The following is a 15,379-nucleotide window of genomic DNA, read 5'->3' on the forward strand; positions in this document are numbered from 1 at the left end:
TGGAAAGTGAATGTCAGAGAACAATAGAAAGGGACAAGGGGAATAAATGTACCACCAATCAAAGCTGGATTGTAATGATCACAAAACTTGAAACTAAAGACTGTGTCTGAATGTTTGCTGCACTGTAAGAAAAGTGAACGAATTGACTGAAGAAAATAAGTGTGATCTGACACTCCTTACAGAGACGTGGTTTTAGGATGACAAGGATTGGATACTGAATATTAAAGGTACGTGACATTCAAATCAAATGGGAAGTTCGGTAATGGTGGAAGGTTGGCAATGCAAATCAAAGCACTGATAACATGGTAGTCTGGTGTCATCTTGGATTTCAGGTCCTGATTTCTCTGTCCTCTGTTGGTCTCCCCGTTCCCACAGAGCTAGGTGTTGTCTGTTCTAAGTTCTGCTGGATTTCTATTGAAGCTTTGACACGCCCCGCCCACCACCCTGCCCGCCCAACCGCACCACCCCTCCCCCCACCACCCCGGCCCGGCCTTTTACACCTTACCGAACTGCCTTCAGCTTCCCAACACCCAATTCTAAATACTTGGGACTCTTGCACAACTAAATAATGAGAAGTTCAAATCTATTATGTCCAAATCACACTGCAAACACCACTCTCCAGCACCACTTCCATCTATCCTCATTCCAAAACGTGTGAGGCTGAAGTAGCTGCTTGAAAGCTTGGTAAATGCTTTACCTCTCAGATGAGTTACCAGCTGCATGTCCACACTTTCATTGGGATCACCTCTTCAAATCTCAGGAATAATTTCTGATCCTGCCCCACCTCAGTTCATCTGCTTCTGAAAATTACACTATGCCTTTGTCACCTCTTGAGTTTGATTCTTCTGTCACGCACCTGAAGACCTGAAACATTCTACTTCCCATAAATCTGAGATCATCCAAATCGCTAAACAAGAAACAAATAACTGTGGATGCTGGAAATCAGAAACAGAAACAAAAACAAAAATTGCTGGAGAACCTCAGTAGGTCTGGTACCATCAATGGACAGACAGTACAGTCAACATTTCAGGTCCAGTGACCTCCTTTCGTTCCAGATCACGGCTGCTTCTCGCCTTCCTCACACCAAGTTCATTTAATCTATGATTGCTATGCCTGCTGACGCACACAGGTTCCTGGTGATGCAGCAGATCCATTATAAAATGTCAATCTTTGCTCATAGTCTTGTCCCTCGCTATCTCTATCATCTTCTCCAGCTCTAAACCTCTGAACTCCAGGAGCTCAGTAAATGCCCAACATTCTCATTCAAACTGACATCGAACTCCAGGGTTTCCAGATGAAGGGATTTTGCCCGAAACATCGATTCTCCTGCTCCTCGGATGCTGCCTGACCTGCTGTGCTTTTCCAGCACCACACTCTAGAATCCAACTCCAAGGGTCTGAAGTCTGGAACTCAGAATAGCACAATTAGATATAGCAAATAGATACTAAAGACGTTCAGGTCCCATGTATGAGTAAGATTGAGGAGTGCAGCTTAACAGTCGCAGTAAACTACAAACCACCAAAATTATCATGTGAATGAGACAGAGATCAGAAAGACTCACCACATGACTCCAATCAAACATTCAAACATTACTCGAGGAAAAGCCTGGAAACGCCCCCCGCCCATGAGGGTGGCGCAGTGGCTCAGGCGGTGGTTCCCGCCTCGGGCAACTGTCTGTGTGGAGTTGGCACATTCTCCCCGTGTCTGCGTGGGTTTGCTCCGGGTGCTCCGGTTTCCTCCCACAATCTGGATTAGCCAGGGGTAAATGTAGGGGAATGGGTCTGGGTGAGTTGTTCTTCGTAGGGTTTGGTGTTGGGCCGAATAGCCTGTTTCCACGCTGTAGGTAATCTGATCTAATCTGTGAGAGGAGTTTCTCGGAACCATCACTGTCAGTGTTGGACAGAAATTGACATCATTCTCCCTTCCGGCTTCCGGACCATCAGTGCGCATGTTCCCAACTCCAGCCCATGTGCCTTTAAGCGCACATTGCGCATGGTCGTGGGACTCCTGCATGTAGAATGGGGAGCGATCACATTCGCATGCCATGTTGGGTAAAATTTATGCCATGGAAGACCGTGATTTTACATTAGACAGAGCGATTATAGATTGGTCGCTGAAAAAAGTTCAAAATTAAATATGGACATTTTCTGAAAGGTAACTAGATTCAAGGAAGGGTTTTATAGACTGGAATCTAATCAAGAGATGGGGTTTGTTAACTGACAGAATAACACAATCAGAAGTGAGCTACAGATGGAAACTTGATCGAGGGAATCAGGATGATTACATCCGGTATAACAGAAAACTGAGTGTGTAATGCAGGCTATAATCTAATTGAGGGGTTCGGGATAGTTTGTATATTGAATAACATACTCGGGAATGAATTACAGACTGGAACCTAATTAAGAGGATCGTTGTGATTTATATAGAGAATAACGTACGCAGTAGTAAATTACATCCTGGAATCTAATCAAAGCACCTTGATGCCACACTGGGTCGAATGCAGCCTCGAGGTCAATCTCATCTCACCTCTAGGATTAAGCTTTTTTGTCCATGTTTTAACCAAAGGCTAGAATGAGGTCAGTACCTGAGTGAGACTGGTGGTATTGAGAGGATGTTATTCGATATGTTACATAGCTTTATCGATAATCGAGAGTATACTGATAGGACGATTAATCCTGAGTTGGAGATGTACTGCTACTTTGTGCACAGGCAGTCTGCCAAATTTCTAGATTGTTGGGTCGATGCCAATGTTGTAACTGCACCGAAGAGCTGAGAAAGCTGAATGCAGTTTGTATTACACTCGGAGCAAGTGAATGATCTCTCCCTCGTGTGAACTCATTGATGTGTCGGCAGAAGTGAATTCTTTTACACACTCTCACCAGAATGAATGTGTTGATGTATCAGCGGGTTGTGGGGCTATCCGAATCCCTTTACAAACTCTGAGCAAGTAAATAATTTAGCTCCAGTGTCAACTCGCTGATGTTGCAACAAGTTTGATGTCTGGCAAATTCCTTCCCACATACAGGGCACATAAACAGCCTGTCCCCAGTGTGAACTCGTTGGTGCACAGGGAGGTTGACTGACTGTGTGAAACACTTTCCACAGGAGGTTCAGCTAAACGGTATCTCCTCAGTGTGATAAGCAAATTTTTCTGGAAGCTGGAATACACTGTGAATCCCTTTCCACATGTAGAGCAAAAGCTAATTTGCAGTGGGACTGTAGCAATCAATTTCCAGCTCGACAGGGTAACTCCAATCCCTTCCCATAGTCTCCACATTTACATGGTTGCATCATGGTGTTGGAGTCTTCGTGTTCGTCCAGGACAAATGATCAATGCAATGTGATGAAGTCGAAAGCATGTATTGTCAGTTTAAGATAGAGAGTGCTTTTCTCAACTTAAAGTACAGCCACAGCTGCGAGCAAAAGGTCGGGCTGCTTCAAATGTAGCAATTGGCTGTTAAATGGATACCTGTGTTCTGTTTGATGTTTTTACAATAATTCAAATTTAATTAATTTCAGCTCTGCCTAGGATACCAGAAGGCAATGAGATTTTGAATTTTATTGTTTTGATCTCTGGAAATCAATCAAATAAGAATTTAATGTGTCCTATGTGGGATATAAACCGGCATTTTGAAAGTTAGTGGGAGAGCAACTGCTGATCTAATACCTTGCTCTCAGAGAAATTCAAAACACTCTCCATCAAAGGTACCTTTTCACGCGAAACATAAAGTAAAAAGAAGAGCACCCAGGAAGCTCAGCAGCTAGAAAGGTGAAAACATCAATGAAGAGGAGACTGTGTGGCCTTGAGATTATATAACGTTTGTAAAGTTTAATAAATATGTTATTACAATAGCATATTAAGTCGTGTCAAGTTGGGGTCAGATAGTAAGTAGTTAAAGAAAGGGGGTGTTGGATTTGTGAATAGGTTTTGTTTAGTGTTCATTATTAGAAAAATATTTTCTTTAAATAGTGGAATTTAGGAATTCTGTCACTCACATTTTAACAGATTATGAGGCAAGGTGAGTTTTTCTGGGCGCTTAGTTTAATTAACAGGGTTTGATCTCCATGACGTAACAATAAGTATTATTCTTATTCACACACGGACTTATGGGTTATGATTCTTCTTTTCCTATGTAAATCTTCACCCCAAAATCCTGTGAGGGAGTTTTACAGAAGTTATTCCTGTCAGTTCATGTTGGAAATTCTGAATAGATACTTCTGGTTTCCCTGAAACATTGTGTCCTCCTGTTGACAAAAGCTGGAAATTCCTGTCTTAGAAAACAGTGGTTTTGTCTCAATGTAACTGGTCTACTCCAAACCAATCCTGGTTAATGTTCTGTGAGAGGTGTTCAAATCTCATCAGGCCAGTTAGGGGTGTTACGTTAAGTCATTAAAAATCTGGACTGTCAATTATTGTAAGATACCATTGGGCTCACATTTCTCCGGTTTGACCGATATGTGACTCCATTGTGGTTGACTCTTCACCGTCCTCCAGTCAACGAGGGATGGACAATAAACACACGCCGGCTCAGAGATGAACACATATCTCTTTTTTGCTTCACCTCTTGTTTGACTGACCGCATGTCCTGCCCAATAGAAAGTGGGGCAGCTCGGGACGACATTCTGGAATTGGCGGGACACCGAGCGAATCAGAATGAACAAAAGGCAGCGCCAAGTGGTTTATGGAGCATGCGCAGTGCGGGTGTCTGAGCTGGTGGAGTCGAAAAGTGAGAGACAGAGCTGGAGGGAGGAAATGTATGGGTTTATGTCAACCTGCTGGGAAGTGTTTGTATTCAAGTTAGTCCTGAACTCTGGGAAATTCTTTTACACGGGGTTAGAGTGGGTAAGCCATGGGCAATGCAGGGATATGGGGTGAGTCTGTGTGGGATGGTCTTCAGAGGATGGGTGTGGATTCAAACGGCCTGCTTCCACACTATAAGGTTTTTATGATTCTTAACTCCTTTTAGTATCTTAAACAGTACGATTTCTCAATCTCTGATTTTTCCTGATTTAAGTTTGTTTCACAGAGTATCACAGAGACACATTTATCAGCGTGAATTCTAAGCAAATATCTTATCAGCATCTTAGAGTGAGTCAATTCATCAGGATTTGAAAACCATTAGATTGTCAATGTTTGTCTGTGGGAAACGTTTGCAAACATCGGTGTATCCAGTGACAAATGGACAAGTCCTGCACCAGTCCCACAGATTGAAAAGCATCCCACCATTCACAGCAGGGAGAGATTGTATCGCCACAGTGGCTCAATCCCAGCCTCAGCCGACTGTATCTGTGAAGTTTGCACATTCTCCCTGGGTCTGCGTCAGCTCCATCTGGGTACTCCGGTTTCTTCTCCCAATTCAAAGATGGGCAGGTTAGGTGAATTCACCATGTAAAATTGCTCACTGTTTTCAGGGATGTGTAGGTTAGGTGTATTAGTCAAGAGTAAATGTTCAATAATGGGGTAGGAGAATGGGTCTGGATGTCTTTATCCCCAGAGGGTTGGTGTGGACTTGTGGACTGTAGGGATTCTATAAGTCTATTAACCCTGACCTGTGTCTAAGTGAGGAATCAGCTGATCATCCAATATGGAGAGACATGATCTACACCACAGAAACCATGGAAATGTGCAAACTGTGGGAAGGGATACATATGTCTATACATGCTGGAAATTCATTGATGCAGTCACACTGGAGATAAGTCATTCATCTACTGTTTGTGGGAAGGGATTCAATCAATCACCCGTCCTTGAGAAACAAGAATGCACTCAGTGGGGAGAGGCCATTCATCTGCCCTGAGTATAACAAGGCATTCTCTGTTATCAGCCTCTAGACACACCAACTGGTAAACACTGAGAGACCTTTGAAATGCTCACATTGAGAAAAAAAGCTTTAAACACAGACATGAAATGCTGATACATGAGTCCGTTCACACTGGGGAGAGGCCATTCCCCTCTCTGTGTGTGGGGAGCAATTTGTCCATTCAAAAAAACCTTCTGAAACCCCAACGAATACACACTGGTGAGAAGCCGTTACCTGCTGCTTTTCTGGGAAAGGATTTACTCAGTCATCCCACCTTCTGAGTTCACACCTGACTGCTGTGTGCTGCTGCTGCTGTTCTCAATTAAATTCTGATGGATCTCAACCCCCCCAAGGACACAGATGCAGTGGAACAGGGAAATGTGGCACTTGTGATGTCACATGGGTAGGCCAGCAGAAGGCGGCATTGTGTTACTGTACTTCTCAGAGAGAGAGAGAAACTCTGACTTTGAAAGAATGAATTATAAACGTGATGAATCAAAGTTTGTCCCATTGCAGGCAGGACTGGGCACACACCAACACTCACAGGCACAAAATCAGATTCACAGACAGGTATACAGAAATTTTCAGCCACACGCTTCTGGGACAACGTGTGCCACTGCAGACAGTTTGTCATTCATACACAGACAGACACACTCAAACTTCCCTCCGACATAATCTGTGTCCCATTGCTTGCAGAGATAGTCACATCAACAGAGAAAAACAGACATTAACACAGAGATGGAAGCGCAATACAGTCAGAGTGAGACACAGAATCACTGACTTTTACAAACATGTCCAGAGATATACTCAGACAATGTTGTCTTTAGCTGTGTGAAAATCCTTGTTTCCTTGTGAAATAAATTTGTGTCCTTTGGGTGCAGAATTCTGTGTTCTGTTGTCTAAATGAAAGTGTGTTGTGGCTGCTGCTGGTTTGAAACTGCAGCTTTGTCTCTGTGTGGATTTTAAGTCTGTAATCTGTGTGTGGGGTGAGGAGGTGGGGGAAGGAGGAGAGGGACAGACAGACAGATAGTTTGGACTAAACTATTGAGCTGCTGCTTTCTCTCACACCACCCCCGATTCCTCTCAACTCACAACTTGTAATGCTCCATCTCTGGGGGAGGTATAATCTCGGTAGAAGAGCTGCGTTTTGGGCACAGAAGGATCTTTAAGTCATAGACCTGAAGGTATTTAAAGCAGGTCCTGTCAGCCATAGTTCCCTCTGCCATGTGGATGGAGCAGGAGGTGAGTATCAAAGGGTTTGTGTGTGTGTGTGTTTGTGTATGAGTGTGTGTACTGTTAGAGTCTCAGTGTCAGTTTTGATAGATTAACCACCGTCCATCACCCCCACACCGTCCCTGAACCAGCCAGACTGACGTAGATTCTAGGAGCAGGGCCTGTCTCTCATGGATGAGAGGGAGTGTATGAAACCACAGAGAAAGCTGGGACCCACTGGAATTGTATCCCTTCCTCAGTCTCTCTATGTTCTTCCTTAACTTCTGATTTTCTGACTTTTCTCCCTTTTCTCGCTCACTCTGTGTCTCTCTTTCTTCTTGTCTTCCACTCCCATCCGTCTGTCCTAGAACATAGAACATAGAAAGATACAGCGCAGTACAGGCCCTCCAGCCCTCGATGTTGCGCCGACCGAAGCCTACCTAACCTACACTAGCCCAATAACCTCCACATGCTTGTCCAATGCCCGCTTAAATGACCATAAAGAGGGAGAGTCCACCACTGCTACTGGCAGGGCATTCCATGAACTCACAACCCGCTGGGTAAAAAATCTACCCCTAACATCTGTCCGATACCTACCACCCCTAAACTTAAAGCTGTGTCCCCTAGTAACAGCTGACTCCATACGCGGAAAAAGGTTCTCACTGTCAACCCTATCTAAACCCCTAATCATCTTGTACACCTCTATCAAATCTCCCCTAAACCTTCTTTTCTCCAATGAGAAAAGCCCCAAGTGCCTCAGCCTTTCCTCATACGATCTTCCTACCATGCCAGGCAACATCCTGGTAAACCTCCTCTGCACTCGTTCCAATGCCTCCACATCCTTCCTGTAGTATGGCGACCAAAACTGCACACAATACTCCAGATGAGGCCGCACCAGAGTCTTATACAACTGCAACATGACCTCAGGACTCTGGAACTCAATTCCTCTACCAATAAAGCCCAGTACACCATATGCCTTCTTCACAGCACTATTTACCTGGGTGGCAACTTTCAAAGATCTGTGTACATGGACACCAAGATCCCTCTGCTCATCCACACCACCAAGTAGTCTACCATTAGCCCAGTAATCCATCTTCTTGTTACTCCTACCAAAGTGAATGACTTCACACTTAGCTACATTGAATTCCATTTGCCACCTTACTGCCCAGCTCTGCAACTTATCTATATCGTGCTGTAACCTGCCACATCCTTCTTCGCTGTCCACAGCTCCACCGACTTTCGTGTCATCCGCAAACTTGCTCACCCAGCCTTCAAGCCCCTCCTCCAGGTCATTTATAAAAATGACAAACAGCAATAGTCCCAAAACAGATCCTTGTGGAACACCGCTAGTAACTGCACTCCAAGATGAACCTATACCATCAACTACTACCCTCTGTCTCCTTCCAGCCAGCCAATTCCTAATCCAAACCTCTAATGCACCCTCAATGCCATACTTCCGTAGTTTTTGCATTAGCCTGCCATGGGGTACCTTATCGAACGCCTTGAACAGGGTGACCTCACCTTTTCTATTTCTAACCTCTGCCCACACTACCTCAGATGGCAAGTCTTCCTCCATCACCCTTTCTACTGCTGTAATACTATCCTTGACAAGCAATGCCACACCTCCCCCTCTTTTACCCCCATCTCTGACCCTACTAAAACATTTAAACCCTGGAACCTGCAACAGCCATTCCTGTCCCTGTTCTACCCACGTCTCTGTAATGGCCACAACATCGAAGTCCCAGGTACCAACCCATGCTGCAAGCTCACCTATTTCTTATACTTCTGGCATTGAAGTATACACACTTCAAGCCACCTTCCTGTTTACAGGCACCCTCCTTCGAGATCGATGCCATGTTCCTAACCTCCCTACACTCAAGGTCCTGTACCCTAAAGCTACAGTCCAGGTTCCCATGCCCCTGCAGAGTTAGTTTAAACCCTCCCAAAGAGCACTAGCAAACCTCCCCCCAAGGATAAGTATATATGTCCTATGGGTTCAGGACCATAATTGTTTGAAGTTTGCGTCACCTTCTGACCCTGATCACTCCCTGTACGAAAATGTTCTTCTTAATGTCACTTTTACTTCTTTTCCTCGTGATTTTAAAACTCTGCTGAATCGTTGTCGATCCTTTCAGGCGTGGGAGCATTTGCACTACATTAGTCCTGTGTCTAGACCCTCATGACTTGAAAAACGTCAATCAGGCCAGCTTCCAACCTACTGTTCTCCAAGGAGAACTGTCCCACCTTTCCAATCTACCTTCATTGCTGAAAATCCTCATACACGGCACCATGAACGTCAACCTGTTCAGTGCTGTCTGCAATCACTTCACTTCCCTGCTTCCTGAAATTTCTCGCTCACAATTGAGCAATAATGCAGCTGGAGGATTCATTCAGAGTCGGACTGCGCGGGCGAACGAGGTGCAATGCTTGTTTTCACTTTGAGCAAGTGTTCCTTTTTACCATGTTCGCTGTTATGGGAGCTCGGCCCCTCAGGCAGTCCGATCTCGTTGAATAAATGTGCTTTTTGAGAAAATTGCGCCGGCGTTTCTGCACAAGGCAACTTAAGAAATGAGAGCTCGTCCAGGATATGAACCCGGGATCTCTCGCAAGTCTACCCAACTGAAAGCCCGAAGCGAGAATCATACCGCTAGACCAACGAGCCACAGGCCCCACCCGGGGTGCGCTGCCCTGACCCCGGACGCTCCAAGCGCCCTCCCCTGAAGCAGCTGAGACTTGCTCAATGTGAAATACGTTTGAGTTGCTCCAAGAATCGCAAACAGCAAAGAGATTCCACAACATTTGCTTCTCATTCCGTCTCCCTGCGCACAGGACACTGCTGTTTGTCCCGTTCCCAGTTACTGGACTCTCTCCACTGGTGGATAATTAAACCATTTTGTTTCTACTTGCAAACTGTTCTGGGGGAGGGCAGAGCCCATTCGCTTTTCTGCTCTCTCGCAATCACTTGGGATGGGAGACGTCAGTTACACTAATGCGTAGGAAATGGGCAAGTTTTAACTACATTACAAAGGTCTGTAATCAAAGAGACAGAAAGATGCTGTGCTGGTGGGACAGAGAGAAATGGACACTGGAAACTGTTCCCTCAGGTAAATTCATATGAGTACATTTGTGTGCAGCCTGCTCGGTGTTCAGAATTCCGTCTTCACACTGCAATCCTGCAGAAAGACTTTTCTAACACAGGCGTCTGTTTCTTTGCTGCGAACGGGCAGCAGTGAACATCTGAGCCCCAACTGTCCCAGATGAAGTTAAAAATGAGCCATTGTTTCTCCCTCAGCCGCTCTGCCCCAGAGACAGGGAGAGTGACGGCATCAACGCGTGACGTCATTCCGCCGCAGCCTGAAGCCGTTCAGTCCATCATTTCCATGTGACTCTCTGTCACTTGTATCTCTCCGAGATGATTCCCAATCGGTGATATGTGTCCTCATCATGGGAACTGTGTCTGTGTGGTGATGCTGCTTTCGAAATGCTGATCGTCCTGTCATTCACGTCTGAACCGGAGTGGGGAATTATTGCAGGGAATGAATACGACCGCAAATAATGTGGCTTTGTGGTTCAGTGGTTAACCCTGCTGTCTCATAACGGGACCTGAATTCGATCCTACCCTTGTGTGGTTTGTTTGTGTGGAGTTTGTTCAATCTCCCAAATGTCTGCGTGGGTTTCCTGCGGTGCTCTGGTTTCCTTCCACAGTCGAAAGATGTGCAGGTTAGGTGGACTGACCATGCTCAACTGCCCCATAGTGCCCAGAGGTCGGTAGGTTGGGCGCATCAGTCAGAAGTAAATGTCGGGTCTGGGTGGGTTACTCTTCGGAGGGTTGATAAAGACTTGTTGAGCAGGAGGGCCTGTTTCCACACTGCAGGGATTCGAATTCGAATTGTTTCAACTTCACCAGCTCATTCCCATTTCAGAGAAGAGGTGTTAGGATTCAGTTCAGAGCAGACTGGCGGGAAACAACTCAAATCTCCACAAGCACTTCTCCTCAATTGTGTAAATTGGGCCCGTGTTTAGTGACATATTCAGCTCAGATGCTCGAAGATTTGGGAAGCAGAGGCAAAGGCAAGATATAGAACAGAATCCCGTTACAAAGGGATGCAATAGCAGACGACAGTTTCGATCGAGGGACATGAACCCAGCACCCTCCCGCTGCGCCACTCTAATTTCCCGCACGGAGTGTTTTCCATAGATCCCTTCACCCTTTCGTCTGGCGTGTGACAGGCAAGTTCGAGACTGGTGTCAAAGATCTCCACTGCTGTCGTGTTATATGGTGTTTCGCAGACGTATGGAGGCTGTGTGAATGTGAACTGTTTTCTAAATTCCCATATTCTGTTGATCGAACTGTGATTTAACTCTGAATCATAACATATGTCACAGCGTAGACGGAGGCCATGCGGCCCACCTTCGCTCTGCTGGTTCTACACCGTAAGTAAATGCGTGTCTCAATTCGTATCATTCTCTTGCCTTTTCCGTGTAAATCTGCGCATCTGAACATGACCACAAGCATTGCCCTCCTCAACAGAGAACAGGAGAAGACCACGCAGACCTCCACGAGTGTGTCACCTCAACTGTGCACATTGGGCCAGTATATCAATGTGAAATATTCATGTTGAGTTTTTTGGGAAGCAGATGAGAAGGCGAGGTGCAGAACAGAGCACCCTTAGACGGGTAAGCTGCTAAGGACGACGTTACGTGAATAGGAGAGAATAGGACATGGCGGATTTCAGGCCCTAAAGTCATGGAACTCAATATTGAAGACAGGGGGCATGTAGGGTCTTCAAGTGGAAAATGAAGCGTTGTTCTTCCATCTGGAGCTGAGCTTTGCTGGAATACTGCTGCATGCCTGACACAGAGATGTTGGCCAGGGAACAGGGTGGCGTGTTAAAGTGGCGGGCAACCCGAAGCTCAGGGCCTTTATTGCGGGCAGAATTGAGATGTTCTGCGAAACAGTCACCCAGTTTATGCTTCATGCTACTTTGGGGAAACCACACTGTGAGCAGCGAATGCAGGAGACTAGGTTGTGGCAAATGTGCAGGTAAAGTGCTGCTTCACCTGGCGGGGATGTTCGAGCCCTGTGATATTCAGGAGGGAGCAGGTAAATGGGCAGGTGTTACACATTCGGCGGTTAGAGGATAAAGTGCCTTGGGACAATGGGAGGTGGGTGTGGGGTGTTGAGAGTGAAGGAAGAGTGGACCCGAGGTGTAACCCTGCCCACTTACCTCCTCTCACATATAAATCCGTGAAGTTGAAAGAACATTCCATCCAATAATTCAGTACCACGTGACTCATGAACTAATTTGTATTCATGTTCCGGGGCCAGCATCATTATTGCGTCACAGCAGCTGCAGGCCATCACCGGGGGCTCGCCCTGTGACGTCACGGTACGGCTGGAAGCCCCCGGGACAGTTTATCAAAGAAACCTCCCTGTGTGTCAGGGCAACCCTGCATCGGGAAGCACTGGGATGGTCAACCACTACCAGTTAACATGGGGAACATATCTCCACATTACATAGCCTCGAGACAAACTTCCCGTCATTCTACTTGAAGTTCAAGAGCCCTCAGACCGAAATTCCCCAGGTACGTTTGGAAGAACTTTTTCCAGGTGTCCGCAAAGTACATCTATGAGCAATTTGTTAAAATTTGAATTTTGCGAGTGTTGAAATTATGTGCTTTTGAGCGAAATCGCAGTTCGAAAAAATAGAATGTGGGAATTTCGACAGAGTTTATATTTGCGCGTCGGCGATATGTCTGCGGGTGCGTGATGGGAGCATCACCCATAAGGGAAACCATCTCTCCTATTCACTCAATGTCCTCTTTAGCAGCTTTCCATATAAGGGCGCTCTGTTCTGCACCTCGCCTACTCATCTACTTCCCAAAACACTTCGACATAAATATTTCACATTGATACACAGGCCCAGTATGCAGAGTTGAGATGACACACTTGTGGAGGTCTGCGTGGTCTTCTCCTGTTCTCTGTACCCTATGTTGAGGAGGGCAATACTTGTCACTGGTCACTCAAGTGTCAGAGAAAAGTTTCGAAAGAAAACGGTTTAATTTTCGGCCAGTAGAGAGGGCCCGGTTCCTGGAGACGGGACAAACGGAAGCAGGGAGACAGAATGAGAAGCAGCTGTTCTGGAAATTTTTTGATAGACCCCATTAAAAGCACACAACCCAAGCCAAGGAGGAGCAACCGACACACCGCCACAGGGTGGGCTCGAACAACCAACTTTTCAGTTAACACCTGAATGCACTGGCCAATTGCGCCACAGAGACAGGCAACGACAAAACATCATCGCTTAGGGGAGGCTATTAGTGAATTCAAAATTCGCCTGCCCCGCCGAGAATTACAATTGTGGTCTATCAGTCTTAATTTTCACAAATAAAATCTGGGACATTTACTGTGGAGACACTGAACAGTCTGATCCCACTCTCTGCAGACACATCCATGTCACGAGGAACTAGCTTTCTTACTCCGGGGCCGGCGCCCTTCCAGCCTTTCAGTGTTTTGCCTGTTCCCGAGTTCTCTCATTGGCTCGCAGGGGAGAAGGGGTTTGAATTCCTGATGTGCAGGAACGACAATTCTTTCAATGTCTCAGATCAGTTCATGTGCCGAGAACATCAGAGTCAACCTCCCGGCCTCTTCAACAAGGGGACGGTGTCTGGACTGTCTCTGCTCAATCGGACAGGTCATCTTTCATTCTCCTCTAAATCCGCTTCGCAAAGTGTTTCTAAAGGTTCACAAAGCTGGAGACTGGGATTTCTGTTTTGCTTCATGAACATTTGCACATTTTTTCCATTTCCTAACTGACAATATTTTGCCAAATTCTCTTCCCTTGCCTCATGTCCAGGGATGAGGAATTTCCATTCTGGGGAGACATTCCCAAGGTGGAGAATGTTCGCTTTGGAGCAAAGAAGGATAACTGGAGATTTCCTGGGGCTGTTGGTCATGATGGGAGAAGAAGCGGTGGGAATGGGCAGATTAATGATCAGAAGAACCAATTGCCACTGACCAGAGTCAGTTACCTGAGGACAGGGATTGAAGTTCTTGAATGAAAAGCAGCACTTGTGCCTAATAGACACAGAGAATACTGCAGAAAGCCAACGGGTCGAGCAGCATCTGTGGAAAGGGAAACAGAGCTGACGTTGTGAGTCTGGTACGTTGTTTGTTCAGAACCCGAGTTTCCTGCATGGCAATCAATTCCCAGACATGAGAAAACGGGTCTTTATTGAGACGGGTTTTGTGAAGTTTGAGCGATAATGCAACCAACAGGAAGTCATTTAAAATCGCCAGCGAAGAAAGCATAGCCAGCAGGTTAGCACCCTGGGCGGGGGAGCTCCAAAGGATCTCTACGCCAACACCTTAAGTGATGGGCCACAAGTACACGCCCAAAGTTGTGGTCTAAACTTTCTCATGGAATAATTCTAACAGGAAAGGTATGTATTGGGATTGTCCTGTCCGCGCCATAGCCCCAACGTTTCCTGTTCCCCTGGATTTGAAATGGACAGAACGCGCTGAACAATTGCACCACAGAGGCAGGGTATGGGCTGCGCTGCACCATCGCTTAGGGTCGGCTATTCGTGAATTCATAATTCAGCCTCCCCGCCGAGAATTGTAATTGTCGTCCACCGTGCAGTCTTGCGAGTGATCCCCGCTCTCTTAACTTGATTGTGCAAAAAATGCCGGATTAGTCTTCTCAAAAAGCACCTTCGTCCAACGAGGCTGGGCCCCCTGGATTACCAATGGGATTGGAAGTGTGGAAGTGATATTTTTGGAGATAACATTGAACAGCTTGACGTGTTTACTTCTCTAATTTTCTTATCCGTATGGCAGTTGGCACGTGGCTTGGTCAGTAATGTTATTACACACACTGGAGCAGTGGGATTTGAACCTGAGCCTCAAGGCTCTGTGGGAGACAACAGCTGCACCACAAAAAAACTCTCGTAAATAGGTCCTCTTCTGTTGCATGAGAGGAAACAGCTTCCTCCTCAATATGAGACACGACCACTATACCCTCCGTGCCCATTACAATAAATTGAGCCGTCTCCTGTTGAATGAATGTGTGGGAACCCCTCTCCGAGCTCCAAGAAGCGGGGGGCCAGGTTGGAGGCTGGATTTGCTCAAGGCTTGTATCTATTAACTTATTTAAATAGTACCTACTGTATGGGGCTATGGTTTACATTAAAACCGGAGGATCATGTCAGAGTGTTTGTTTATATTCAGCAGTTGTAGTTTGGAAAATACACTCCCTTAAGGAGCACCTTCTATGATGCTGCATTTCTTGCCTTCTGCCCTTCCCATTTGTTATCTCTCATCTCGATTTTACATTTTCGGTCAAATTTAATTTTACATTAATCAGCCT

Source organism: Chiloscyllium punctatum, chromosome 36 (genome assembly GCF_047496795.1).
Source record: "Chiloscyllium punctatum isolate Juve2018m chromosome 36, sChiPun1.3, whole genome shotgun sequence".
Classification (NCBI taxonomy): domain Eukaryota; kingdom Metazoa; phylum Chordata; class Chondrichthyes; order Orectolobiformes; family Hemiscylliidae; genus Chiloscyllium; species Chiloscyllium punctatum.